Genomic DNA, 27989 nt, shown 5'->3' with positions numbered 1-27989 from the left:
TATTAAAGGGATAGAGAGCACCCTTAAAAGAATACCTAAACTTTCTTCTACTTTAAAGTGCAAACGTGGCCTATGCCCCATAACCTTTCACGTGAAATAAGGTAGGCAGGTGAGTTTTCATGTGGGAGTCAGGAAAGAATGACTTTTTCTTTGATTTGGGGGAAGGATTTATATCTCTCAGTTAAATTTACTCAAATGATTGCTGCAGAATGAAAATACAGTAGTACAGGAAATTAATTGTGGTAAAAATTTAAAATGCTATAAAGAACTGTGTTAATTTAATTTCCCGTTACTTTGTGGAATGCACAGAACATAAAATTCACAGAACGACTCATAAAGCCAGTGCCATACTTTACTCCTCTGACTGTGAGGCTATAGTCTCACCTTCATGTTATTCTACTTTTTTTTAAAAAAAGTAATTTTTTTTGAAAGAAAGAACATTTTTTTTTGTCTTCACATACAAATGGCAGCACAGATTATACCATATGTTGCCCTTTGGGGTCTGGGAAATCTTTGTTCATGAATATACACCTGAATCAAATTTCTCTGGCTCAGCTTTCTATTAAGCTGATGGCTATTTTTCCTAGAGTTGCCTATCTTTGAGAGGTTCCTGTCCATTGATTTTTTTTTCTTGAAAGATTATGGAGTAGATACTCAGGCTCTAGGGCCAGAACATCTGGATTAGAATTCTGATTCTGCCATCTACTAGCTTCATGACCCTGTGCAAGATACTTAACTTCTCTGTGCCTCAGTAGTTCATCTGGAAAACGAGAATAATCAGAGTACCAACAATTCATAGAAACGAGAGAGTGAAGTAACTTAATGTGTATAAAGCACTTAGAACAAGACCTGATACATAGCACGTAATTAGTGTACTTAACTCTGTGGATCTATTTTCAGAATGAAGGGGAGTTCCTTGCATCTGAGGAAGCTTGATACCCATTTGTTAAAATAAGACCCCAAAGAAACAGAAACACAGCAGTTGAATAACAGACTCCAACGAGGTGGTTTGAATTGAATACCCAAATGAAGTGGCCATTGCCTTTCAACAAGGCAGGATTTATTTTGCAACTTTGGTGCGGCCCAAGTGATGAATCTGTCTTGCAAATTTGCTTCACACATGTGATTGCCAGACACAATAGTAAATTAGAATATTAGAGTAAACAACCAATCATTTTTGGTATAAGTATGCCTCGTGATCCTCAGGACATTCTTATGCCAAAAGATTCATTGTTTATCTGGAATTCAAAAAGACTGAATGTCTTGTAGACTTATTTGAGAAATCTGGCTGTTCAATTCACATTGTGTCTTTATGAAAGTGGGTATTAGTCGCTTCTAAAATTCGAAAGATAAAAATGTAAATTCTCAAAGTCTTCTGAAAAATTAGGAGATTTGGTAAAACTGGACCTTGGTGGCAATAACAGGCTGAATACTTACCTTCTCCCGTCACCTGAGACATGTACCATCCAGTAGCCTCAATCCTTCCATTACTCATTGTTCTCTTCTGTCCCCCCCTTCCCTAATTTACATGACTCTCCTGGAGGGCTTTGGCTTTGGAATCCTCACTCTAGTGGCTACATAGGCATTTGGAGTATTAATATATTTTGTTCATTTCAGTATGAAGGCTTTTAATGAAGGTTCAAAAGTGCATTAAATTAGTAAAGACAAAAGTACAAATCTGTTTACTCTAATATTTGTTGATACTATTCCAAGACATCATGTAGCCACAGGAAAGCATTTTCCTTGGAATTATGATATACTTATCACATCCTCTAATACTTTCTACATACTGGCCCTCTTTAATGTTCCATCTCCCTTCAGAGAATTTTAGCCTCTGAGACTCTGGCCAGTGATAGATGAGTAATAATAATTCTAACATTCTTCACTACTGGGTTCAATCCAAGGACAATGACAGGAATTCTTACACCACCTTGCAACTAAACTTTATTAGCAATTTTCAGCTTACTGTGTCTTAATGCATGGCATTCTGAAGTAGTTAAAATGAAATGGAGGGTATTAACTTACATTAGTAATATTTTGAATTATGCTTGGTTATATATGTGAAGAGTATTACTCACATATACCTGTCACAGATGAGAAAGGCACATACCTGGATGAATGTAATTCTTTTATTGGTTTTTGTGGACACAAACCATCACAGCGTTCTTTGAATGTCTCTTGAGATTCAGAGAAATTAGATGTGATATTAGTACTATGAACTGACTGTGTGAGTGTAAAAGTGTAGATGATTTTTAAAGGTAACATGCATCCAATAAAAATGTTATTTTCCCCCTATATCCCTATATGATGGCTATTTACTCTTACATTGTTGACCAGAATGACAATAGAATCAGAGTTAGTGAATTAAAAAAGTCTCTTTTGAAAGCCACCCACTGTTATCTTTTCACTGTTATGCACCCCAAGAGAATGAGAATGCACCTTATACGTCCAAAATAGAAATTGCAACACAGAGGTCTTCAAATTATTATCAGGAAGCAAATGAGCCACATATTAGCATATGTCTACAAGTGTAGCTTTAGCTGCATTTTTCTGTTCTTCTTTTGGGATGGAAAACATAATTCCCTTAGTGAATTATCCTGTGGTCAACAATTCTAAAAGCAAATTACTCATGAAGGCTTGCTAATGGGAAATACCGTTAGCAAACAAATACATATTTATGCATTGGAATTAAAAAAAAAATTCACAAGTCCTGCATTTCACTCAAGGAAAGCACATTTAATTTAAACTTTAATATATCCACATTTCTAACTGAGGTAATAGGTTATTCAAATAAATGAACCAGCAATCAAATTAGCCTTAAGAACAGAGATTTACCAGAATTGAATATTAATCAGTATTCTAATTATTTCCCCTCAGTTTTAGTCATTAGCTGTAAGATTTTGAAAAAAGGTATCTTAAAAACTTGGTAGACTACTTGAAAATTAAACCTCCATGGTTATAATTTGTTGTTAAATACTATATGTGCATTCTTTTATTCATTGAATAGTTACTGAGGTCCCCCTATTTGCTGGGTGGGAGAGTGGCTCAAAGACACAAGTCTCTTCTGGAGCTCCCATTCTAGTGGGAGATACCTAAGGTAAATAATAAACAAGAGGTTGTCAGAAGGTGTCAGGAGTATGAAGAAAATAAAACAGAGATGGGAGTGAGAGTAAGCGTCAGGGCTGGCCAGACTACTGGATATTATAGAGTCAGGTTTGGGCAGGAAAACATGGGCAACAGACCAGAGCTATCCACATAAGGATCTGTGCTATGAGCTTTGTAGGCAGAGGCAACAGCAAATATGAAAATTGTAAGGTGGTACTAGTGTGGCTATTTCAAGGGGCTGTAAGAAATCATTGTGACTGGATGCTAGTGAGCCAGAGGGACAATGGTGAAGATGTGGCTGACAGGTAAGGGACTATACCATGCAGGGACATCCATGCATACACTCTTCCATCCAGGACTCCCAGATTAACCTTTCTATAATAGCTGAAATCATTCCACTACTTCCTCTTTGAAAAGCTTTCAGCCTCTCCTCCCCCGGCCCCCACCACCGCCCGATCTACACAGTGAAGTTTGATCACTTCACTATGGCACCTCAATCCTGGAGGCACATTAGAAGCACTGGGCATGTTTAAAAATGTGAGTGCTCAGGTCCCACTCTAAACTAATCCAATCAGACTGGACATTGATATTCATATCCAGCTTATAGTGGATTCTAATATACAGCCAAGGTTGAGAAACATTGATTTGGTCTGTGCAGTCCAACAGAATTATAATATAAGCCACATATATTCTCATGGCCACATTATAAACAAGCTAAAACAAAACAAAACAAAACAAACCAGATAAAGTTAATTTTAATAATGTATTTGTTTAACCCTGTATGTCCAAGGTATCCCCATTGCAATATGTAGTCAATACAAAAATTAAAAAATATGTCAAATTCCTTTTTACATCCTATGTCCAGTTCTATTTTCCACTTAGAGTATATCTTGATTCTGATGGCAAATGTTCATCAGAAATACTTGACTTACATTTGCTGTTTATAAAGTTCATGGTTAAAAAGGTAGATTGCCAAACCCGCTTTGTTCATCACGTAATTAAAAGTTTTTTTTTAATAACTGAATTCAGTTTCATTTTTAAAAACATTAGTTATAAACTAATTAAACTTGAATGAAATTGGCAGCTAAGTTCCTTAGTCACATTAGCTGTATTTTATGTGCTCCGCAGACATATGTGGCTAGTGACTACCTTCTTGGACAGGGAAGCTCTAGTCTATAAGTCCAGCTTACTTACTCTTACTTTCTAGCCTGACATAGTCCTGGTAGAAAATTTGGTTTTGTAGTCAGACATTAATGGGCTTCAATTGCAGCTATGTGCTGTGGGATTATAGATTGATTAATGTCTACTATCCTCATTTCCACATCTATAAAGGAAGAATAGTATTGTTACCACATTATCATTAGAATTAAATATGAAAACATAGATAAAATACCGAGAATAGTACCTGCTGTAAGATAATCCTTCAGCTCAGTTGAATCTTTATATTAAAATAATAATAAAAAAGGCAAAGGCTTTCATAACCTTTGGTTATGTTTACCTTTTCCTCTAAATTAGTTTCATCCTTATCCTATTTTTCCTTCTTTTTCTCCACTGTCATCTTGCCCATGAAGCCAACCAAACAAGTTGAGATATATATATATATATATGTATATATATGTATATATATATATATATGTATATATATGTATATATATGTATTTATTTGAAGATATTTTACTTTTGTTGCTATTTTGAATATAATTTCCCACCAGATTGTGTATTCTTTATCTGAGTGGTTATTCTCTGGTAGTAGCCCACAGGCCAAATCTCACCCACAACACTGTTTTATTTTTTTCCAATGCAGTGTTGGTCTGTATAGTATTTAAAAATTGGTTGTTGGCATGTAAGAATAAATTAGACTTGTTCAGAACAATTACATTTGCAGCTTCTCATGAAAAAAAAGAAAAGAAAAGAAAACGAAAGAAAAAAAAAAAACCTGTGGACAACACAAGGCTGGCATTTCCACCTGATGATAGATAATCTTCAGTGTCAAGTTGAAACTTTCCCCTTTAGCCAACATGTATTCCTCAGGTATCCAGTTTCTGCTGTGCTCTCTTGTGTTTCTGACTCTGAAGCTGAATGTCAGTTACTGTTTATCATCACTCTTGTACTTGCAATTTTATTATAACTGTTACCATCATCTCTGTGGCCAAAAGTATGCTAATGAATTTATGACTTCTGATCTCTTTCAATGTTAAATATGCTCTCTTCAATGCCACACACTTCCTGGCCCTCCAAAAGCAGCTAGGGTTTTTGGATGTTAGGTAATTTTCTTCCAATTCCCAATGCTTACTATATAGACTTTTGGAGGTAGGACCTGAGTGCTGTGTTTGAAACAAGATATGTGGGTATCCTGAAATGTGTGTCTTTTGCCCTACAAATGTGTGTAGGCGAAAAGCTTCCACTTTCAGGAAAACCCTACACCAAGTGATCTTCAAGCTTAAAGTGCAAGCTCTGTTCTCATCAGTTCTAAACGAGATTTTTTTGGAGAATGGCAGTAACATAGTGAATGAGCTACTTGAAGCAGAGCCCATTGCTGGTTTTTTTAGATTAGTCAACATTTTTGTGACAGTGTGATTATATCTAGGATCCTAGTAAAGCCCTCAGGAAGCAGAAGAACAGATATCACTTTTTAATCTTTATCATTGGCATGAGACCACCCAAGTAGGAGTTTATATGTTGTTTCGTTCTTAAGGGTCTCTTCAAGGACTTCTGGAAGAATTTCAAATAATGTCCATAGCTCCACTTAAGAACTTTGAAATATGACTTTATCTTCTATAATCGAGAGTTGCATTCAGACAGGGGTTGGGGGACGTTTTCAGGGGATATGAATTACTACTAAGAAATTATTTTGTATTTTCAAGTTTTGGGGATTATTATTATTATTATTATTGGTATAAATACCTTCAGGGGTCATAGGGTTCACATTTTTTATTTAATGTTTTAGAAAATGAGGTCTAGGGAATGTTCACTGGCTGAGTCTGGTTTACCTAGCTAGATAGTAATAAAATCTCTATTTGAATTCAAATATCCTCTCTTTAAAGTCCTGGAGGTACTTAGGTCTCTATTAGCATTTACTTTAGATGCAGAATTATGTTAGGATCACAGATAATTCTGCTTGCTTTTTCAAAAATGGTAAATGTTAGAAGTTACTTGGAAAGTCTATGGTAATGGTATAGATCATCTTGTGCCCCTTTTTGTTTTGCATGTGTGTATGCGTGTGTGTGTGTGTGTGTGTGTGTGTGTGTGTTTTAAGTACTTTTACTTTAGAAAAAATCAAAATCAAACTATATTTATTGTTTTTTTCTTTCCTGACTATAATGCGTCGTCATTTAAATTTGACTTAAATAATTCAGTAAGATATAGAGAAGAATATACAAATCATTCAAAATCTTATATCCAAAAATTATCAATATTAATTGGTACATATTGTCCCAGACATCTTGTTATTTATACCTGTAAAATTTTACATAAAAGGCATCATGTATTTATATTTTAAACTTTTTTTTTTGCCCTCTCAGTTATAAGAACTTAACCATCATGCCCATGAATACAGAGCAATATGCTGGTATAATAATGTCATAAGCTTAATATACTATAACTTATTTTATTAATATGACATTTCAGTTGTTTCTAATTTTTTATGAGACACATTAAAATGAAAATCCTTGTTCACATACTTTTGATCAACTCTCAAATTGTTTTCTTAAAAATAAATCCCTAGTATTAGACCTAATCAATCTGAGGGTATGCATACACATTATATATTTTGAAACACATTGTGAAAATTCTTTCCACAGAATTATCAACAGTCTGTTTTGTGTTAATTGACCTGTGTCTTCACCAAAAATGTTTTTATCATGTTTTTACTCTTTGCCAATCTAAGTGAAAAAAATGTATCCCTTTGGTTTCATGTGTTTTGCTATTGTTTCTTTTCTAAATTTCTTTTGCCAACTTCTGTAGGCAGATGTTTCATTTTTCTTATGTCTGAGAACTCAATATATTATATCTGTCAAATAATATAAATGTATAAATAGCAAATACATGTAGGAAGTCATCATATTTATTAACTTTTTCTTTCATGTATTTTTTTTTCCTTAGCAAATGAAATCAAATTTAGCGGGCCCCCTTATTAAAGTAACAGAAGACTCTAAGTTGATCTTATCTATGAGTTAGTCAATAGCATCTCTCCCAAGCTAAGTTCTACAACCAATGAGGCAATGTGATTTGAGGCTTATATTGTCATACTTTCCAGATCTAAATTTCCTAACTTACTAGATGAAAGAATTATATGAAATTATTTATAAGGACCCTTTCAGGTCTAAAATTCTTTGAATCTCTGTTTGCATTGTATTGGGTTTTTCCATGTTACCATCGAAGCTTTGAAAAATATTACTTGATTTTTTAAATAGCAGGACATGAAAAATTGTAACTCAGCAGTCTAATTTCATCAGTTAAGCAGAGTTGTGTTTCATTTTAGTCTTTGTACCCAAGCCAGCCAGGTCATTTTAATTGTATGGCTTATATTTGCAATCATAGGATGAGCTCCCCAATGAATACATCTCTTTGTTGCATTGTCACTTCCAAGTGTAGGATGCTGAACTGAAATACTTTGTTCTTCCCTGATTTCCCATCTAATAGTACAGACCCTTGGCCTTGCGAATTCTAACAGTCATAAATACAGCAAGGATATCATTTTCTTCATAAAATATAATAAAGAGCTACTAGAATTTTTAAACAGTCTCTTTTGTGCTCCAGTGAATCAGTAGATACACTATAATCAATGTTTTGGTTTATCTGAAATATTTTGGAAGAGTAGAAGAGAGTAGCTTACCTACTCCAGTGTGTTGGACGCTAGCCCTTTCTCTACTGCATTCTACACTTGGTGCTCATAGTGTAGACTAGTGATTAGAAGCCTCAAAACCTGATTCACTGCTTCCTAGGTACATGGGCAAGTCATTTAGTAATCTCTCTAAATCTCTTTCCTCATCTCTAAAATCAAGATTACATTAATTCCTTCCTCCTGGACTTGTCAGGGATGATTGAGATGTTCATAATGGCTGACATTTATCCACTGCTCACAACCCTTGCAGACTCAACACTTGGTACTCAGTGAATGTTACTTTATTATCTTCACAACCATCTTCCACAGGTGAAAAAAAATGAAACATATAATTCGGTCACATAATAGTTCCCACTTATAAGGAAGGTGCAGTGGGTGCTGTTAGAGTCCTGCTGGACCTTGCTAAATACCTCAGTCACTGATACCTGGGACCTACCCTTCAGCCTGTGCTTCAGGTCCTTACCAAGTTCAGAATGACTAACAGCCACATGAATGTTCCTCTGATTCGGGCAAAAAGAGTTAGTGACTTCTTAAAAACAAACATGTCAAATCTCCAATTGTCAGGAGTTGATCAAACGATTAAAATCCCCTGGTCCTTTGTTGGGTAATTTCTTTTCAGCTGTTGTACATCATGTTTTTCCTTCCTGGGCTCTTTCCCTCTCCACTGGTTGCCTTCTCACAGTTCACATATCTCCTTGGGTAGTGATGCAGGCCAAGGGTGAGTTTGGCTGGTGGATTTTAAAAATTATCTTAATTAGTTATAAAAACTTAAATGTTAAGAATTTCAGATAAAATTGAGGTTCTGGCTTTTCTTGATAAAATGGGTAGATATGGCAGCCCCGGGCTGTTATTCCCACATAAATGCAATTGACTGGTAACCCTCTTAGATGGGTCACATGCTCCTGTCCCACACCCTTTTTTTCCATTTACCCAGCTTCATTTTTATTACTTGCTTAGCCCCTGTAGACATATGTGTTTATGGACTCTGCCCTATAAGGATTTGTTGTTTTCCTCTTAACTCCCATTTGCTGGCCTCTTTGTTCTGACCTTTCTCCTTCTTTCCTCACTCTCAGGAGCCAGCTCTGGTGTTTGCACCATTGCTGCTTTTACTGGCTTCTGTCTCTATAGTAACAGGAACATAGCAGGGAAGTGAAAAATTCTGGGTAGTACCAGCAGGGGGTAGGAGACTCCTGAGAAGGGAAGGGAGATTCTCTGCACAAATTGGTGGCAACCTTATCCTATGTTTAAACAGTGTTGATGCCTGCCAGACACACTTTATTGACCACTCCTCCCCTACCCTCATTCCTGTTGGCCAGGAAGTAACTTTCTGCAGATGTTCCTTACAATGTTATTGTTCCTTAGAGCTGAAGGGCTTTAATCCGCGTTCATCTCGAAGTCTGCCTAACCACTTCCCGGCCTTGCTTAGGGAGCTTCCTTAAAGTATTGCTTCTGGCAATTTTGATTCTGTAGAACTGGAATGGGACCTGAGAACATGTGGTTTCCAGATCTTTTGAGTGGCTGGTCCAGAGTCTAATAAAAGCTTCACTTTGAAGGTAGGAAGACTGAGACCTAATCAAAGGGCAAAATTCTACTCAATCGTGCTTATGGCCAGGATGCAAGATCTCTTCTCTCTATAAACATTCATCACAAGTACCAGAGACTATTTGTTTTCCAGTTTAATAATGCAGTTGAGGCTAGCTTTCATTTAAGCCAAATGTAAAGAGAATTTTAATGTTAGAAGTTTCATATTAAAAAAAAAAAAATCTAGCTATTTTGGCTTTCCTCGAGAAATGGCAGCACTGTGTTCCCAAATGACATGACTTCAGTTAGTAAACATGCAGTCATCTGAGTACTTGAGTCAGTAGTTGGTTCCAAAATAGGACAACCTCAAAGATATGTATAATCAAACTTAAGAATAAAATGAATGGATTTTATTTTAATAGGATTGGAAAGGTTTCTTCCTCCCCCTTTTTCTTTTTATTCCTGTTTTGAATTCTTGAAAAGCTTGTGAATTGTTCAGTTTCTCTTCCTGCTAAAATGACCTGAGTACAGGTTCACGCTGTGAGCAGTAGGACGTTTTCTAATCTTGCTTTGCCACAGTTAGGCGATAGATAGCCATGACTGTTGCATTAAAACAGCTAGGTACGTGAGCATTAAATTCCATGTTTTGTCAGAATTCCACGGAGAATCAAGAAAAGGATATTAATTTTAAGTGAATAAGTACAATTTCATTCACAGTCTGGGGAATATTATAAGATTACAGGTATAGCTAATTTCAAGAATTTTATGAGCTTTTGTAGAATACAAACCCAAGGGTAAAACCACCAAAAAAAAAAAAAAACCTGCATGAACGTAATTGAACAACAAGTAAGGCACAATAGAGATGCTTAGTGGCACAATTTGTAAGTCTCGCATTATAATTCAGGTTGAATAAATGTCTTTAGGATTCAGTGGGATGTATTTTTGCTGCCTTTGCTTTTGGGTTTCTGTATTGTCAAGGGTGGTTCACAAAACAGCTCTGATCATTAGTGGGAGAGCTTTTGTGAAGGGGGTGAGAAGCCTAGAAAGTAAAGTCTTGGAAATCAACTAAATGCCCTTGTGTTTTATTAGCTAGCACTTTTTATAGCTCATAATAAAGTCAGCTCAGAAGGTCACTTCTTGAACATGGCTATGAATATTGTAGTGTATGAGTTCTCAAATTGTTTATAAGCAGACTGGGTAAGGAGTTTTAATAAATACGTGGCCAAGAGAACTATTCCTGAATTGTGGGGGAAAAAAAGTTGAATCGGATTCCTCTCCCCATCCACCTCCTCCCCCCTCACTCCAGGGCTGCATGGTCTATCTTCATTGGACCTGTGGTTATTTTATTCTTGTTTTCCCTTTTGTATTTCATATTTGTAGAAATTGTGGGGTGTTACAGAGCTATTTACATACTTTATTTTGAACTCAGCTGAAAGATTTTGTCACCTTTATATCGTGCCATCTTATGTCTATTTTTTTTAAAGTTTCTCCATGGTGAATACAAGGCTCTTACAGATAAAGTTCTCACCTGAATTCCTTTATTTTTGAGCTCAAAAAATTGAGGTGTAATTATTGGAAGCCATAGCAAGTAGGGCTGTGTAGGCAAGGCAATGGGAAAACTTCAGTGAGAGACAGAAGTTAAAAGTAGAAAGCATCTAGGCTTGCTTGCTGGAATAATTTTCTCAGTGTCACATTCCTGACTGACAAGTATTAGATCAAAGGGCTGGGATGCAGGTTAGTAATATTTGCAGGAACAGCATTAAACTTAAAGTCAATAGTATATTGTGCTGAAGCACATATATAATTCACATCTCTTTATACTTGCTATTTTTTGAGAAAGTTCACTTCATGAAATAATGCATTCAGTCCAATAAAACAGAACTAACACACAACACTGCTGATGTACAGGCATTCTGCGTACTTGATTTATACAAGGTGAATAGAATAATGCAGGTTGGCCCATGTTCAATTTTCATCCACTTGAGTTTTATCTTTTAAGCTGTAGATGCGGACATCATGTTGTCTCTAGTGTTCACCTTTCCTAGTTATAAAGTTAATTATGACAAGCTGATTGTTGTCTTCGACACTGATGACTAACCTTTGAAAGATGCTTGCAATTTTACTTGATATTTGTTTTTGTTGAAGGTACAGTTTAAAAAGTGAAAGCCAGCTAGTCAGTTTTAGTTTATTTCATGGTGATTTTTATAGTTTTTATTCCTGTCTTTTATATGAAAATATATTACAGACTTTTCCTTCCTAATACTAAAAAGAGATGACAGTGAAACTTTTAAAATTGCATCATTCGAAAGAAGGTAAGCATAGAAACATAAGTAACTTAACCATATTATTCTGGGTAACATTGATACTCATTACAAGAAACATTTTTGTTTTTAGCAAACACCTAACTGTCATTCAACATTTGTAACTCCATACATTTTTGGGGGTTGGCTATGAGGTTTGGGTTTTTTTTAGACATAATAAATGTGCTACAACATAAAGTTTTTATATCATGTTGTAGAACTTATAGTTTGATGATTTTTTCCACTTTAAATAAAACAAAGATTGAAAGAAACAAGAGGAAGATCTCTTGGATGAATCAGTTTTTCATGTGTATTCATTAAGTTCATATGCATGTCTTTCTGAATATACATGTACCTTAACTTTCCTAAATCCTTACAATTATCATGAAAATAGATACTTGCCATTGTCTCAAAGTAACCCCTTGATAAAATACAATACTGGAGTTGGGTACCATAGGTAGAAGCTTTATGCATCTTGGGAGAAAGTACAGGGAAATGAGGGAAACCTTCTCTGAACTCCATGGGGAAGACTAGAGAAGTTTTTGACCATACCAGGAAATGGGAAAATAATGTTGGCTATTTCTATGTGGTTTCCTATTCCCCAGACCAACCCTCATGCCTCCAAATCAATGACTCTTGCTGCCTCACTCAATCTTGAGGGTTCAGCAGCAAAAAACTAGTTCATTCTTTCAGAGGTTCATTTCACTTAGATATGTTAGAATTAGGTGATGGGGAGGGGGTGTGTCTGGGTGGCTGTCGGTTAAGCGTCTGATTCTTGATATCGACTCAGGTCATAATCTCATGGTTTGTGGATTCAAGACCCAAGTCAAGCTGTTAGTGCAGATCTTGCTTGCAATTCTCTCTTTCCTGCTCTCTGCCTCTCCCCCACTCTTTATCTCTCTCTCTCTCTCTCTCTCTCTCTCAAAATAAATAAATAAACTTAAAAAAAAATAATTAGATGATGGGACAATTGATCATCCTGGATGGATACCCTAATATGGAACTTATTCTGACAGTAAGGAAGAAAAACAGTGAAGAGAGAGGCAGGTGTGATATTATTTTCAGAGTTAAATTGTTTCACAACAGTGGTCAAGAAAAATGCATTTGAATTATTATTATTTTCCTCCAGTATTTGTTCCAAAATGCTCTTTAACTGTGTTGATTAATTTCCAAATCCCTTTGAGGCTGAAAGCCAGGGGTTGGTTATTTAATCTACTTCATTTGATTTGAGGTTGACTACTCTAGTCACATCGTAGGGTCACAGGGACCCTTGCTGCAGCAGGATTTAGTACTCTCTTCTAAGGCTCCAAAATTCCTCCTCAAAAGGGAAAATACTCTTCTAGAGTAAGTTAAAAACCTTTGTGTGGGTGATTTTCTGTTATAAATGAAAGTGCTCTTACATTTCTTGGTTTATGGCCCAAGTAATATTTCCTAATGAATATACAACAAACCTACATCCATACTATAATGTTTTAGGATGGGTGGGGCATGTTAAACAATCAGCTTTTCATAGATTGACTTTGCGTTCAAGTGCCTAACTGTAATTTGAAGTCTAATAGCAATTTAATTTTGTTTTTCATTCTTTCCTTTCCTGAAATGTCACCACAGACTCTACTTTATTTGAAACATATACATGCAGAGATATTACTATGCATAGTAGTTCTTTAATTGCAGCATATTTCATTAGGTTGCACACATTAATTCCACTCTATTGGAAAAAAAAAAAGAAAACTGGAAGTCACTACATGGTAGTTAACTTCATATGAATTTTCATGAGTAAATATACACACTGGTTTGATGCTATCAGATGAGTGATCCTCAAAATTTCATTATTTGAGGCTAATATCACCAAATACATAATTATAGAGTTGGCAATTTAACCATGCTGAAGAATTTGTTTTAATGCATCTGCCTCTTTAAAACTTTAATCTAAATTCAGACTCCTTGCTGGGACACATGGATAATCATATCATCTACCACCATTTTCTATGTTGCATCTACTTCTTCTACTCTTGGTAATATTTTTGCAATCTATGACCTATCAGCCTGGTTATATATGTTCATTTATTCAGTGATCATATATGGAAGGAGCTATTTTTGAGGGCACAGTAGTGAAGGAGATGAAGAGATTGCCATCACAGGGTTTATATTCAAGGGGAGGAAAAGGGGAGATAGAAAGTAAGCAAGCAAATAATGAACTGCTTATAGGATAGTTTTAAAAAGTGGTATGTCCTGCCAAGAAACTTAAGCAAGGTGAAAATACGATACTGACTTGGTAGAAGATCAGCTTTAAGTGTGATGGTCAGAAAAGGCTCTCTGAGGAGAAAACATCTCACCTGACACCAGCTAGGGGAAGGTCTGAGAGGTGGAGTGTCGTAGGGAGAGGGAAGAGCAAGCACAAGGCCACAGGCAGAGCCAAGCCTGGAGGTTGTTGTAAGGATCACACAAATAAGGCTGGAAAGAGAGAAAGCTCAACAAGTGCATGGAGTTTGGACTACACCCGGCTTTATTTCATGTTTATTGTGACTCATTTGCTTTGTTTTGAATAATTGTTAAGCATTAACAAGATAGTTTATTTATAAACAAATTATACCCTTCAAAATCTTAATTTTTCTACTCTGTAGACCAATAAAATAATTATTACATTCAAATGGTAATATTAATTTCTTCTCTATTTAAGTTGTATCATGGATTCTCAAATTATATCAATGAAGCATCCGTGTTTTGAATTCTTACATTACATTTAGACATAAGCAGGTTTTTTTTTTCCAGAATTGAGGTATCTTTCTATAAAGTTTTTCTCCCCCATCTATTCTTTTATATCTCTGAGTGGGAATGCCAAATAAGGTTGGTGATTATTTTCCTGAGGCAGTGAATCTAGGATTTATTTAATTGTTTGCATAATCAGTTGAATATGGTTTAAGCCGTCCTGTTTTCCAGGGGCCTTATTCTGTTAAATATATGCGCTTTCTCAAATTCTTTTTTTATTTGCTGCTCTGTTTGTAACCTCTAAAGCCTCCTTATTATCTCTCACCAGTATTTGCCCCTCATACTGATTTAAGACTACCTGTAGGTTTAATTAACTTGCTGTTTATTTCTCTGGTCTGGACCATTAATGAAGATGTTAAGTGAGACCTGGCAGGCCCTCCCACACTGAATATACTTTGCCATTTAAATTCCATTTTGCTTTGGGATCCTCAACTGCATTTCAACAAAATATTTCTCCCCTGATCTGAGTCTGGTTTGGAAACCAGATTGTATGAATCCTTAGTTTCTATTTTCCAAAAAAAAAAAAAAAAAAATTAGTGAAAGGAATACATTTAAAGACTTATTGTTTTTATTGTTTTCTTCAGTTCTTGCAAGGACATTTTTGCATTGCATTTTGAGGAACATTTTAGCTAACCATTTTGCAGATTTTGCCATTTTCCTCTCTTTAGAAAAGCAACCCATAAATACTATTGCTTTCAAGCTTTTGAGTGATGTTTTGATAATTTGATTTCTTGAGACACTTAAGTGATCATTTTAGGAGAAAAATTTTGTTGACTGATCTCAGGTTCTATAAATCACTTGTATTTATTACCATTGTTTTACTAAATGTTATGATTTGAAGCTTTTTTGTTTTTAAGGTCTTCATTTAAGACACTTGTTTAATATATTTAAAATAAGAACAATGTTTTGCGGCTTCACTGCTGATTATTTGCAGTTTGTAAGTGTAGCAGGGAAGTACATCAGGACTCTGGCTGTCCCTGTTCCATCTCGGGCCCCAGTTACTTCCACTGCAACATATGATACTAGCTCAAACAAACAAACTTGCAAAAGAGGTGTCTAGGAACTCAGACATGCCACCCAGACATGACCACCACCCTTTCTATCAAAGTGACTGCAGAACCTGAAGGAGGAGCTGGGCATAGAGGGTGAGAGTTTATGGAGGGGTTTGCAGGGTCTTAAGAAAGGGTGAGGAGTAGGTCTCTCCCCTCAAGTCAACAGAGATAGTCTTCAGAGAATTATTGACCCACATCCCCTCCTATCTCATAAGCACAGTGTATGCTGGTGCGACTATTCCTGGGGAGGAGGAAATGAGAGAACATGGAAGGCTAAGATTTGGGAGCAAGGAGAGGGACTGCTTTGAGAATGGCCTATGCTCCCGGATTCTACTGAAGGAAAAGATGTGTAAGTGTTCCCCATAGGCTTTGTGGGAGAAACTTTCCTAAAGGAAGCCTCTTTGAAGACAAGACAGACACAGGAAAAAGAGACTGAAGATGCACTGGGAGATGAAGACTAAGGGCCATGCCTAGTAGCAGCCAATGGAGACATTTACCTCCCCGAGGGGTCTGGTTGTCCTCAGAATGGCAGCAGGTGTGGGAGGAAATCCTTGAGCAGCCAGGCATCAAACATCTTTCATGACCAAAGGACTCCAAGGCCAGGTTATATCAGTACTAGTCCAATAAGCTCTTTTGTACCCTATACCTTTTGCCCCTTCTTGGCTTTTCTGCTACAAATTTGGAAAGGTCAGAAATCAAGGCAGAGGAACTAGGAGTGAGGAGAAATACAAAGCAGTAAACAGAAATGTGGGGCACCATAGCTCTTCCCCACAAACATGGAGTTTGGGCTCAAAGCAGGGCTGACAGGGAGGACAAAGGTAGCGATTAAATGAACTTTAAATGAATTAGTTTTAACTAGTGTCTTAGACTGGCCATTTTAGTTATGGAATAAGAGCATTTTTGTTAACTAAGAGTCACTTAAGGACTTTCATTGTCTGAGAAAAGTTGTGAGGTCTGGGTAGGTAATCCTTAAGGGGAGAGAAATGCCATCCACATAAGAATGGATGGGAATAGAGATGGAGGTCAAGAATAGTATTCTTCCACCTTTACCTGGTGTAGTTCTAGTCTTTCACCCTAACATTTACTTTTTTGCTTTTGGAGATCACGGACACTATAAGTGATGAGACTTGCTCTCGGCAAAACAGCTTGGAATCTCCTTGGAGTTGGCATTCCCAGGCTTTATTTGGTGTCTACTTTTTGTCTCTTTTGCTGTGGAAATGAAACCCAAATCTGGTTGTGGAGAAGTTCAGTAGGAAATGTAAATATCAAGAGAAAGTAACAGGATGATAAAGGATCTGAGATCCTTGCCATCTGAAAAACAGATATAGCGGGCAAGGCATGTATTTAGCCTGTAAAAAATGAAAGATGTAAAGGGAATTTGGTATGTGTCTTCATATGTCATGGCTGAAGGACTCTAATTCTGTATGTCTCCACAGAATCAAACTAGGGGCATTTTAGGGGGAGAGATTATATGCTAATGTAAATTACAATTTTGAAATATTCAGAACTGTTTTTAAATACTGAAACCAGACGTTCCTATAAGAATGAGCTACTATCTTTAGATATTTGCAAGCAGATACTAACTAGCTATATCCAAAGGGTGGTGGAGAGGACCCCTGCATCGGGAAGAATCTTGAATTTCATACCAGGGGCTTCCTTACCAATGCTGAGATTTTAGGTGTTGATAAGGTGAATGGAAGAGGCACTGGCTGGGAACCTCAAACTATCATTGCTCTGCAGTTAACCCTATAATTTGCAGGTTAGGAATCTGTGCTTACAGAAATTGTACTGGCAGCAACATGTGTGTTCACTCAAGACCAATATGGCTACTGCCCTAATCACAGTTGTACAGCCAGATTTTTTTTTCTGGTTGTGGTATCAAGTGGAAACAAAACATAAATTGAATATAATGTCAATTACAAAAATAGAAGGTGGGAGCAACATCAAATTTTGATTGGTGCTACCAAAACTATCTGTGTATGTATAATGTGTAAAGTTTTAGGTCAATGTCATGATAGGTTTCACTTTAAAGACTCCCCCCGCCACACACACAAAGTTGTAAGCATATCTGAAATCAGAATAACTAAAGGTTCTGAATGAATTTTATACATAAAGAAATTAATATTTCATTACCATAAAAGACAAAAATAAATCACAAATGCTTACCTCCTCAGTTAATGCTCCACCAACATACATCCTGAGGGCAGTCATGTTTGAAGTCATAGTTGAATTTTTCATGTCTCTTTAGGGAATTAGTCCTCAAATTGAGACTCTAATAATCTTCTGAAGGCTGTGCCTTCTCTCTGGAAGCATAAATAGGACTTACAGTATTCATTCATTCATCCATAAGTACTTTCAAACATGCAAACATACTGTTATTTTAATATATTTAAAAAAACCAAAACACTCTGTGTCTCACATTCCTATCTTGCTACCCACCCTTCATTTGTCTGCTTTATGGAAGATCTTTCTAAGAACAGTCTATACTCATGTTATACCATCTTCTCCTACCATTCTTTCTTGAACTCACTACTGGAGTGATCTCAAGTTTTCTTATAGTTTTAAATGCTAATCAGAGGTAATTTATATTACCATCTCAGATCTCTCTCTTGCCAAAGTCAGGATCAGTAATGGTTCCTGGGTGGTAGGCCTTGACATGAACCTTCAAGTTGAGATTAATAATTTAGGCAGTCTAGAAGTGGGCTGGTTCAAGGCTGGAGTTGAAGTCCCCAGGTCAGATACATGATTTCATAAGCCTAAACACTAAACTAAAAGAGTAAACAGGAGTCAATTTATGAAATTAGGGTCAGGAACACAGAAGCCAATAAAAGAGTTGTCAGAATCAAAGTGAGATAACTGAGTTCTGTGAGAAGAAACACTAGCGGGTAACTAAGGGGAATATTTAAGACCTTATTTATCCATAACTTATAATCTTCATGTCTGTGTTCAATTCTGAAAATTTCTTCTTCTCTATCAATTTTTTTCCCTTGGAGAGGACTAAATGACCTACACTCTGAAGGGAAAAAAATAGATTTCTATACAATGTATTTTAATACATGTTAAGTGATATGAATAATATTTCCCCCACTGACAGTTTCTAATCCTGCTTTACTGTAGTTAGAGGGCTATAAATACATTGAGTTTTAATGAATCTTTGAAATAAATTATTGATGATCATGAATTTTCTCACATGAAAGCCAACTAGAGCTATTCCCCTGCAGTTTTATGAAAGTAAATTGTGTCTGTATATTATAAGTCTATTAGGAGAATCATGATTTCCTGCTGTTGAGAGCTGTGGGTGGAATGATTTAGCAACATGGTGGTCAGTTTTCAGTAACCCTTAGGTTATTAGATACCGATAAGACACCTTTTCTTTTCCATGACACACCAGGGATCTAGTGAAATGGGAGCAGAGCACAAGAAACAAATAACTACATGCAAGTAGATAGTGAGCCATGTAACCATTTTGCATTTCCTTAGCAATTGACATTGAAGTTGTGATAAGACAGCCTTGACTGCATGCATTCCCTGGGTGTATTCAACATTTATCTGGCACTGAGCACTAATGAAAGTGCAGATAGGGATCTCATTAGAGGTGTGGAAATAATACATACGGGATGTCTGAAGGAATACCTTGGTTGGCAAGATACCTCCAACAGGCCATAATTTGTATAAGCAGCCCTAACTAAAGGTCTTAATAATCCACAACCACCACAAATGCATAGAGGAGCAGAATTCCTGAAATAGATTCTGATACTTTGCTTTTGAAAAAGAGAGCCACATATATTTTGATATTTTTGGTTGTGAGCATAATTCATCTTTGCTTTACCCACCAAGTGTTCAATTACCTAACAGGCAAATGCTCAGGGTCCTAGGATGTGAGGGACACCAAAATACTCTAAACAACTCAGCTTGGAAAAAACAAAACAAACAAACAAACAAAAAAAAAAACACTTAACTTGAACTTATCAACCAAAGGAACCTGGGGGAAAAATACCAAAAACACTTTAATTTCAGCACATGCATGAAATTAAGGGTTTTCTGGCTTAGGTTTGTTTTTGTTTTTGTTTTTGTTTTTAATTACAAATTGAGGAGCAAGTACCATAATCTTTTCAGGTTTGAGGGCCTTTCAGAGGTCTTCATGTGACCATGTTCTCCACTGAAATGGAAGTAAAGTCCCCTCTGAAAGTGCACAAATGACCCATGCTGTGTGTGCTGGTCCAGCAGTGTCTTTGTGACCCAGAGGTAATTAGTCTGAGCCCAAAAGGAGGACTGGATTACTCTTATCTTCATGTGAGCTTGCAGCACGACAAATGTTATTAATGGTCATAAAATTATCTGATCTTTTTTTAACACCAGCCTTCGCATTTGTCTCTCTGACCTCATGTGGCAGTTATTCCCACAGGCTGACCGATGTGCTGGGCGAAGATGAATTTCTTTTTATTGGTTTGAAATTTATTGTCCGTTAATTTCATTGATCAAAGGGAATAAAAGATCAAAGAAAGGATAGCCCATTACATGAAGATACAAATCATTATTACTTTCTTTAATATTTTTGACATTAACATTAATCACTATGAATTATGGTGGTGTTCCTTTGGATGTAATATGCAACTTCAAACACATTTTAGTTTAATACCACATTATTGCTCACCGTGTTACTTAAGCAAGTTTTCTTTCAGCACAGTTTTTTTTCCCTCATCTGCAACCAAATGGGGGGAAAAGCATCATGTTTGTATCTCTAGAGGCTGTGATCACACATCTGTGTACCTGTATCTGCTTTTGCAGCAAAATACTTAATATTTAATAGATGTGACGGAGCTATGTTCTTTCCTCACTAAACTGTACTGACTTGAAAGGCATATAAATATTCAGGATCTGTGGAATCAAAGACAATTTTGATATTTTGGGGGGAAACTTAGAGCTGCAAATGATAATAGGATTGTGTATTTGATTTGAAAATATGAGGAAAAAGAGAGAAAGAAGCCTTTGATGCATCTATTAAGACCTACATTTCCTGGCCAAATGACTGTTTTCCAGGACATTTTTATGGGGATTTTTGGAGCTAAGTATGAAAAGATTCAGTTATATGCATACTTTTGAGAAGATGATTGGAAGTAATTTGTTATGTCTTTTTAGTCAACACATATCTTTGGTTATTTACAACAAGCAGTTTTTTTTTTTTTTTCTAATATCAGTTCAGTCCTTTTCTTTGAATGTTGGCCCTATGTGGTTGGTTATGACCTCATATAACAAAATAGATACTTGAGAGCTATAGAAATTTTAGAAAGTATCCTGTTCACCTCACTTTACAGGTGGAATGCTTAAACAAAGCAGTTTAAGCTTTGTTTGTTGTGTTGTCCAAGGACTTACACTTACTTACCCACTCACGCCATAGGCTCTGGAGCTATACGTTTTGGACTTCCAATTTACTGATTTCCAAAGTAAATCTCATTTGTTCAATGGCCAAATTGCTTCTAAGGCATATTGATTCTTTTTAAAACAATTGGGGTTGCCTGTTTATTTGTTTCAGTTTGAGACTGAAGGTCTTAGGCCATCACATGTCAAGTCGAGTTCCATAGTCATTTACTAAGCATCTAGTGTGTGGTAGGCCTTGTGCTAGGCCCTGGAAATACCAAAATGATTGAAAAGGTAGCTTCAGATCTTAAAGTCCAGTGAAGTAGACAGACTCTGGTAAAAATAAAATTAGCAACATAAAGTGTCAGTGATAGATGCTTTTTGCCATTTGTGCCTACAATCAAGGGAAGGGGTGCTTACCTCTAGGAAAGATCACAGACTGTTTCAAGAAGGTAATTCTTGTCTATTTGAAATAGTGAAGAAAAAATACGTGTTTTTCTGGCAAAAATAAGGTCATTCAAGGTGGACAAAGAAAAAACTGAGTGTGCAAGTATCCAGGGATGTGAAAAATTACAGCATACTCAAAACACTCAGTTGTGCAAAAGATATGGGAGGAGTGGTGCTTGTGATAGGAGATGGGGCTGAAGAGGGAGCCAGCAGCCATATCCTACACAGGTGCAAATCCTATGCAGATACAAAGCATTATCTGATTTGTGTTTTAGAATACTGTTCTAAGGACAGTGAGGAGGATTGGCTAAACGGGGCAAGGCAGGAGTGGGACTGGAGTTCAAGGAGGCAGGCCATCTCTTTGGCTCAGGCAAGAGTGACCAAGGCCTGAATAACAACAAAGTGAGATGGTTTATGAGAGAGAATTTGGTAGACCGAGGAACTATTTTGAAGGGGGAAAAAAGGTGTCATGAAAATTAAAGTGTCAAATACGTTATCCATGATTTTGGCTTCTTTGAATGGAATAAAGATGAAAAGTGTAACTGTAGGGTGAGGAAGTGTGGTAAGGACCCAGTGAGCTCAGTTTTGAGTATGTTGACTTTAAGGCTCCTGCATGCATTTGGGAAGTCATTGTGGCTAACACCCAATGGGATTCACAGCTCTGGTTTTCAGATGAGAAATACCAGTTGGTGGGATAGGTGAAGAAGTCAGGTGAAGGAATGTTGTGTAAGTCTGTGAGAGCTTGTGAGCATCCAGACACTGCTAGGAAAGTAGCAGAAAAGAAGGAACTTGGAATTCCACCACCATTTCTAAGAAATTTAAAGGAAGAACCACTGGTGGAAAAGCCTTCTCAGGAATGGAGAGCCAGCAGGCTGATAGTTCAGAAGAGAAGGTCATTAATGTTTCAAGGAGCAGTCATTAGACTCAGAAGCCTCAGGTCATGGTGAGGTATCCATTTGTCTTGTCTATGGGTAGAGTATCAGTGCCTTCAGCAGAAGCAGTTCCTGGCATGGTGCAGCTGAGATCTATACCAGAGGAAGGGAGGAGAAGGGCAGAACAAGCTCAGACAATTATTCCATCACAAAGTGGCGATGTTCAGAGAAAATGCAGGGGTCAAGGAATGAGGTTGTGGTCAAGAGACAGATTTGAGTAGTTTTAGAGACTGATGGGGAAGAAGATAAAAGGATGGGGGAGACTCAACTTATAGGTGATGGGACAAGTTACAGGAGAATATTCTTGGATGCCATGTGTTCAGTGGCACAGGTGGAAAGCTGCCTTGGATAAGGAAAAGCAGAGACACACTTTCAGACCCCAGAGACAGAGTGTGGATACAGACTTGCTGGATGGGAAAGAAGTGACATGAGGGAAGCCTCCAAAACTGCATTATTCTGAATATAAATCCTGACTTGCCTTGTCAGGTGTGTCCTTGGGCAAGTTTTATTATCTCTCTGATCTTCAGTTTTCTCATCTGTAAAATTGCGGCATTAATTATCTAGACCTTATTGAGTTATATGAATTAAATGAGATAATGCCTATAAATTTTCAGCTCAGTACCTAACACATTATAAGTGCTTAAAAGTGGTGGCTATCATTAAGCCTGGCTTTTATTCCTATACTCTGTCTGATTTTTAAAATCCTCCTGCAGGTGAAACTTCTCTCCATTCCCTTGTTCCATCCTCCAACTTGTGGCCCGATGCTGGCACTTGCTTTAGCTGATCCTTTGGTGGCTGTTTAGAGTTGAACATCAATTTATTATGAATGGCATCTTGCTCTTCTATACCTAAGTTTGTACCTGGTTCAAAGGGAAAGCACAGCTAGTCTATCATTATCAAGCTGTCACTTCTTATCCACTTCATTCATTCAACTCATTTGCATTAAACCACTCTAAGCCAGGTGAAGATATATTGCAGTGCTAAGACAGACCTGTGCATCCATGGGGAACATAGAAAATGCCGCATCAGCAGGAAAACCAATGGGACATAAGGAGGCCAGTCTGTACTTTCTGAGACTGATGGTTGCTTGGTTTTTCACTTGTGCCTGAGGAGAATTAGTGATGGGCATGAGAGCAGGGAATGAGTGGAAGAAGTAAAACATACTCATCTTCTTCATTTAGCTTCTTCTAAAGTGAAAGATCAATTGTCTTCAACATGATGCTCACCTACCTTTCTTAGTCCGAGTCTCAAAATTTAACAAAGTTCCTTGGAACATATCAATATAGCCTTTCAAAGTCTTGTGCATGAGCACACAGAGCAAAATGGTAACAAATACAGAACTCACTAGAAATAAGGCAAGGCAGTCACCTTCCAAATCATCATCACTTGGAAAATACCCATGTGTGGACTCCTGTCACCTCTCCTCTTGCCCGTTCTCTCACACACAAACACTCCAAGAGGCATAATGAGATTTTTTTTTCTCAAATATTTCGTTTATTTCCGTGGTAAAAAAAAAAATCTTGTGATTTATTAGTCCATTTAAAACCCATTAAAGATCTACTTGCTTTGATTAAATGGCACCATTTTAAAGGTTAATCAGTGTCATTTTTTATATTTAAAACTTAAAGGTACAGTGCTTCTTACTTACTGAAAATAACTACCAAAAACGGAATGAGAGCAGTCTTTGCAATGCATACTTACTTAAAGTGTGGAATAAATACAGTGTGAATCATTTCTTGGTCAGATCCTATGGGTCAGTATGCTACTAACAATGTACATTTTTCTCACTTCTAGCAACTACAAGGTCAGTCCAAGTGTCCTTGTTTATAGTTTTCTCCATGCATCTCTATACCAAGCAGTCTGAAAAATACCCCCTCTGTCTGCCCTTTGATTTCTAACAAACTGTGTTGGCAGACCTCTTGCCACCAAAGCAGAAAACTGTGTTCTAGACTAATGGAGAAATACTCTGTTTTTCTTTATGAATGCTATATTCTGATTTGCTTTACTCTCTTTTGTATTCTTAATTTATATGTTTAATATCAGCCTGTTCTTTTTGTAAGTAATATTGGAACATCATAGATGAGACTAAAGTCATTTTGACCTTCATCCCCCATCCGAGTCTTCTGTCAGCTTCTCTACTTAGTTTGGTATATATGTAATCATTTTGGTTCTTAGCATAAAAAATCCTTCTGCAGGTAACCATTCATACTTTGCATTTTTTAACCTCTGGTGTATCCTAGAGATGGTGTATTTTGCATTCTTAATTTATAAGGTGAAACTTACAAAGAAGTGTCCAAATTAGTTTGGGAACTATTGAAAAGAAGAAACTTTTCATAGGCAAATCAATTATTAGTCGGTATTAGGAAGGTAAGTCCTGCAACTATTTAAATGAACTTCTTGGGGGGCGCCTGGGTGGCGCAGTCGGTTAAGCGTCCGACTTCAGCCAGGTCACGATCTCGCAGTCGTGAGTTCGAGCCCCGCGTCAGGCTCTGGGCTGATGGCTCAGAGCCTGGAGCCTGTTTCCGATTCTGTGTCTCCCTCTCTCTCTGCCCCTCCCCCGTTCATGCTCTGTCTCTCTCTGTCCCAAAAATAAATAAACGTTGAAAAAAAAATCTTAAAAAAAAATTAAAAAATGAACTTCTTGGTTTTATTAGATGGTAAGAGAAAGGTTAGTTTCTATTTTCTCTTGAGATCCTGACCATCACCTATCCTGAGATTCTCTGTTGAACAGGACTTTTCCCCATTCGTCTGTATAGAGTGTGATTTCCTTCCTTGTGATTTCTCATCATAGTAAGAACTAGTTGTAAGAACTTTAGTTGTAAGAACTAATTGTGGGGTGATGTTCCTTACCTGATTGCCTGGAGTTTACTTTCCAATGAGCCACTGTATCAGGCAACAAGCATCCTTTTAATATGATGCACACACCCTAATGTTGGATAACTCATGTGTGCTTCATCCCTGGAGAGAGAAAGAAGAAAGACACTATAGCAGAACCTGTATACAGTTTGCTCCTTTTGTGTAGAACCTATTGAAGAAGCAATACCACTTGGATGGTGCTATGCTCTGTGGCTTTGCCACAGATAGAAGAATTCAATAAGAAAAAAAAAAATTAAAAATCTAGATGAATTTAATCTGTAATCATGAATAATTATTTGACTACAATTCCCTTGTTTACCAAGTAATTATGGTTTTAAAATCTGTTTGGGTTAGCATTTAGCTTTTCTCCATCCAAGGGAATCATAACATTGATGGAATATCTATCAGCCCATTCTTATGAGCTAAAGTAATTAAAAAAATTCTTTATTATTCTCTGTATGATAGTAACCTATAATAAATTTGGAATGAGTTGTTCAAATATTGACTATCAAAGCAGTGTCCTTCTGCTTCTATGAATAAAGGGGGGAGTGAATTTGAAGGGTTTTTTAAAGCTTTAATGAAACCCATGACTTTAGAGTTACCATACATTGGAAAAGAAACATCTAAGAGGCTTATGCACAGTGAACATATACAGGACCAACCACTAAATTATATACAAATGTGATACCAGTATTAATCAGACCACAGAAATGAACTTAGGATCCAAACTGCAGAAGCATGAAATTTTAGGAGGGTTCTATTGTAAGTTAAGATTCAGTGCTATTTTCTTTTGATTAAGTTTAAACCAGGAAATCGACCCTTTTGAAAGTGTGCCACATGTCATTACTATATATATGCAAGCAACCATTATAACATGGTGCTGCTGAACAAAAAATACCATTTGTGGTACTTTTTATCTTGAATTACTTTCTAAATTAGGACAAGGAACTATAAGCAATTAAAAAAACAGTCCTTCCAAGAAAATGAGTGCATTGGACCAGAAGATGTCTGAGGTCTTAGTGCTATCATTGTATAATAATTCTAAGACACCTGTTATTCCAGTAAAGATGCTTGGATTTGTTTTCCTTTTAAAATGTTATTTGTGGCTATTTAAAATTTGCAAGTGAGGATGGTGGAGCAGAGATAGGGGTTCTCAGCAGGTACTGGGAGAACAGTGTACTTTTTTTTTTTTTTAAGAACCACAATGTTGAAACTACGTAATTACATAGTAACTGTTGACCTTGTAATTACACTGTAAGTACCTGTAGTGACAAGATAAATGCATGGTTATTTCAGTCTTTTAAGCTATAGGGCTATCATGCGACCCTAACAATGTAAGCTACATAGTAATTTATTTGTAGAGTAAATAGTGCTTACCCACAAGTAATACCCACACATGTACAGTGCTTGCTATACAGATCCAGAAAAATGTGGCAAATCAGTGCCCTCTAGGCACTTTTATTAAAATGACATATAAACCACATACATGTATATTTCTAACATTAAGTTATTTGTGGAATATTTGGGGGATTTCATTGCTGCTTTTTGTCCTAAAATTCCCTATTTGCTACAGAAATAGAGGTATAGGTGAGCTGCTTTTAATGATAATTATTTTTTTGTTGTTGTTACAATAGTATGTAACCATATGGTTTGTTAACTGGGAGTCCTCTTGTCCTTACAAGTTTCCTTCATTTAAATAAAGTTGCTTTGGCAAGACATGTACATATATTTAAACAACATTTATTTTAATAAGTTTTAAGTGATAATCTATATGGAATGGCTGTAGAAAAGAAATAATAGTTGTGAAGAATTTTCTAAACCATAGATGTTGGCTACTAACACTTATTGAATGTTTATTAAGCCCTCAGACATGATAATTACCCCAAATTTTTTCATGTTCACACAAATTCAGATTTCAACATACTGAATTTGTGACTATTTGATTTTAACCAAGAAGTGAGATGAGTTGTTTTTCAGTCATTTATTCATTCACAGTATTTTTTCAGTCTCTCTGTGAGCCAGATACTGTACTCAGTAGTCGTTAGCAACTATTAGTTTTTATAATGAGAGAGAAGAGTGACAAGTTACTTCAGTCTGTGGTGTAAAATTAATAGCAAGCATAGGATGAAATGGGAGTGAATTAAAGTTATATAGTCATGAGAGGAAAGGTGAGGTTGTGATGGAGGAGGAGAATGTTTAGTCTGAGGGGTTATCAAGGTACCAATACCCAGAGACAAAAGTGAAATGGCATGGGAAATTTGAAGCCTCCGTGTCTGGGACTTGGGTTTTGAGGGTGTCAGCTTGTGGAGAGAAGACTCCAGAGACAGACACCATGCCTTGAACAACTTTCTGGTAGGCAGTTTTGATTTCATCTTGTGGTTGTTGAAAAATCATTAGAGAATCTAATCTTCTAGAAGGAGAAGTGGGCAATGTGGACAATGCATGAGAATAAGACAATACATCCATTTGGAAGACGTATTATTAAGGTCACTGCAGGAATCCTGGGGAAAGGTGATGTTGCCCAGAATTTGGCACTTAGGATATTGGTGGCTTCTCTTATATTCTGTCCATGTAGTTCTTTATTCTGAAGTGTTTTGTGTCACTGCCTGTAGTGAATATTCTACATTTGTCTAGGTGCAGTGTAAATGCAAGAAAGGATATAGACTAGTGGCCCTGGAATAACCAGTCTGGAACTGTTAATTGGCCAGGGTTTAGCAAAGATGCTTATAATTGGACCCTGAATGTAATGTATCCTACAGGAATGTTCATAAGTTCTGGAGGTGGAAGTTTGTCAGCCTGAAGGTGG

The 27989-nt window shown here is 36.7% G+C and overlaps 1 protein-coding gene and 1 long non-coding RNA gene across 10 annotated transcripts in view; one reads left to right on the top strand and one right to left on the bottom strand.

The window, feature by feature from the left end:
- Positions 1-27989, top strand: part of TENM2 (teneurin transmembrane protein 2) — a 2391334-nt gene that overhangs the window by 1191203 nt on the left and 1172142 nt on the right. The window lies entirely within an intron of this gene.
- LOC109503243 overlaps positions 1-27989 on the bottom strand; it is a 94404-nt gene that overhangs the window by 32542 nt on the left and 33873 nt on the right. For 3 of the 5 annotated variants that reach the window (XR_006587148.1, XR_006587147.1, XR_006587149.1), the window contains exons 2-4: positions 25178-25285; positions 23319-23432; positions 17757-17893 (exon numbers count right to left, since the gene is read on the bottom strand). This is a non-coding gene — a long non-coding RNA (uncharacterized LOC109503243). Of the gene's footprint in view, positions 1-8213; positions 8677-17756; positions 17894-18182; positions 18359-23318; positions 23433-25177; positions 25286-27989 lie in introns of those variants that run through there. The other 2 variants (XR_006587144.1, XR_002744978.2) reach the window with 2 other exon arrangements.

Source organism: Felis catus, chromosome A1 (genome assembly GCF_018350175.1).
Source record: "Felis catus isolate Fca126 chromosome A1, F.catus_Fca126_mat1.0, whole genome shotgun sequence".
Taxonomy (NCBI): domain Eukaryota; kingdom Metazoa; phylum Chordata; class Mammalia; order Carnivora; family Felidae; genus Felis; species Felis catus.
The sequence above is the reverse complement of the archived record's forward strand: the minus strand, read 5'-3'. Positions and strand labels throughout refer to the sequence as shown.